The sequence below is a fragment of the Cucurbita moschata genome, unplaced genomic scaffold, assembly GCF_002738365.1.
Source record: "Cucurbita moschata cultivar Rifu unplaced genomic scaffold, Cmos_1.0 Cmo_Scf00209, whole genome shotgun sequence".
Taxonomy (NCBI): Eukaryota; Viridiplantae; Streptophyta; class Magnoliopsida; order Cucurbitales; family Cucurbitaceae; genus Cucurbita; species Cucurbita moschata.
Window position 1 is genome coordinate 6,278 of NW_019268725.1, and position 2,660 is coordinate 8,937.

Consider the following 2,660-nt stretch of genomic DNA (forward strand, 5'->3'; position numbering starts at 1 on the left):
CGCAGGTCAGCAATTTCGATATTTATTGTTCTAACCCAAATCAACATAATTGTATTAAAATGAATGCAATTTGAAGAAAACAAATCTACTTGCCAAAATAGTTTCTTCCAATAGACGATCTTCCCTTCACAAAAATGGACTGAACCAAAATTACACGTCTCTTCTCTTGTGAGAAAAAAAAAATCTCTTAGAAAATTTCCTCTTCAAATCATTGTTTCAAGAGTTCTTCACGAATCATTGATCTTTTGTTCAAGTCATAAAAATTGGATTGGCTAAACATAAGAAGTCTTGAAGTTTTACTAAAACTTTCTCTACGACCTTCAAAGGTATGACTGCTTAACTTGAATTTTTTATATTTGATCCCAACTTATTGTTTTAAAATGTTTAAAACTCATATTCTTCGATTAGAGAATGGATAGCTGAGGCAGATCAGACTCAATTTCAAAGATTGAAAGAGAATGAATAGTTGAGGCAGATCAGTCTCAACTTCAAAGATTGAAGATCTCATGAAAGAGGTTCAACAAATAATAACAAAATTGAAGCTCGACACTTAAGTCACTTTTGAATAGTTCAAACACAAAACTATCATATTTCGAGCGTTCCAAACCACCAAAGTGCATAGGATAGAAAACAAACTACAAGAATATCCATAATCAGCCATCCGATTTTATATCTTCAGTTCTTCGAGAACTTTGTCAAAGATTGGATGCTTGTTGAGTGATGCTACAAAAAAGACTATTATTAAGGGGGAGGTGAAGCCAACGAAGATTTTATTCATGAATTCACTAGGATTGTTGGGAGAGAAAATCCACATTGGTTAATTAAAAGGATGATTATGGATTTATAAGTACTGAATGCATCTCTATTGGTATGAGGTCTTTTGGAGAAACTAAAAGCAAAGTCATGAGAGGTTATACTCAGACTGAACAATATCATACCATTGTGATGTTCGTGATTCCTAACATGATATTAGAGTCATGCCTTCCACCTAGCCATGTCAATAGAATTTTCAAATGTCGAACAAAGAAGTTGTGGGCCTCAAAGGTGTTGTCAAAAGTGACTCAAGTGTCGAACAAAAGGTGTACTTTGTTCAGGGGCTCCAAAGAAGGAGTCGAGTCTTGATTAAGAGAAGGTTGTTTGAGGGATTCATAGGCCTTAGGGGAGGCTCTATGGTGTACTTTGTTTGAGGACAAAATTATTGGGAGAAGAGTCTCTATTTGGCTAATTAAGAGAATCATTATGGGTTTAGTACATCTCCATTGGTAGGAGACATTTTGGGGAAACCAATAGCAAAGCCACGAGAGTTTATGCTCAAAGTAGACAATATCATATCATTAAAAAGGTTCGTGATTCTCAAGGTCCAAGGCGAATTGCACAACCTTTATGATTGATGACAAAGCTAGGGAAACACGTTCCAAATCCTATCCTCAAGACCGTTCTCATTTGGATAAGGTCTGTAACATTTCAAGCACACCGTTAGTAGATATTATTGTCTTTGGGCTTTCCTTTTCGGGCTTCCTCTCAAGGTTTTTAAAACTCGTTTGCAAGAGAATGATTTCCACACCCGTATAAAGAATGCTTCGTTCTCCTTCCCAACCGATGTGAGATCTCACAATCCACCCCCTTTTGGAGCCCAATTCGTTTCCTTCTCCAATCGATGTGAGACTCTCACCAAATCTACCCCCCTTTGGGCCCCAACGTCCCTGCTAGCACATCGCCTCATGTTCGCCCCCCTTCGAGGCTCAACCTTCTTGCTGGCACATCACCCAGTGTTGGCTCTAATACCATTTTTAATGGCCCAAACCCATCGCTAATAGATATTGTCCTCTTTGGATTTTTTCTTTGCTTCCCCTCAAGGTTTTTAAAACGTGTCTATTAGGGAGAGGTTTTCACATCCTTATAAAAAATGTTTCTTCTCCTCTGCAAGGTGGGATCTCACATGGTCTCATTTAATTCATGGACCCCTTCTTTATTTGGATGTCAGATTTATAGCCTTGAGTAAAGCTATAACAAAATTTATATGGTGAATGTTATCACAATAACTTTAGTAATTAAAAAACACTATAAAACATTTTAATATAAGTTATATCGTCGTATTCATGTAAAAAGTTTCAATATAAAATTTTGGGTCGTCCATTGACAATATGAGTTTGGAGGTAATTTTAGAGATTGAAAAATGAAAGAAGGAGAATAAGAAGACGCTAATGATTTAACGACACACGAACACTAAATCTTTTATTTGTAGATTAGCTTAAGAGAATTTTGGGTGCCCCCTGGAAAACAAAGTCAGCCACTTCGTCTCGTATACCCATTAGGCGACTTGCCAACTCTACTAGGACTTAAACTATAAAGTGGGTCAGTATAATTTTATATCTTTCTATTGTGTCCTTGCACGTACGCAAACCTCCTATCTGAACTTTACCAATAGGATTAGAATCGAGGATGTGTTGTGGCCACCTTTAAGGAGTTAAAGGTGATGACTGAGAAATAAGGAAAAAAATTTGTTCTTACATCTATAAAAGGAGATCTCTTAGTTTACTAAGTCACTCAAATTGCTCTATTTCATCCTATTTTGGCAAGAATTTAGGTTGTGATCACCCTAACTTGATTGATTTGATGCAGGTGTGATAGATTCAGACCCTTTACTACCATTTTTTACT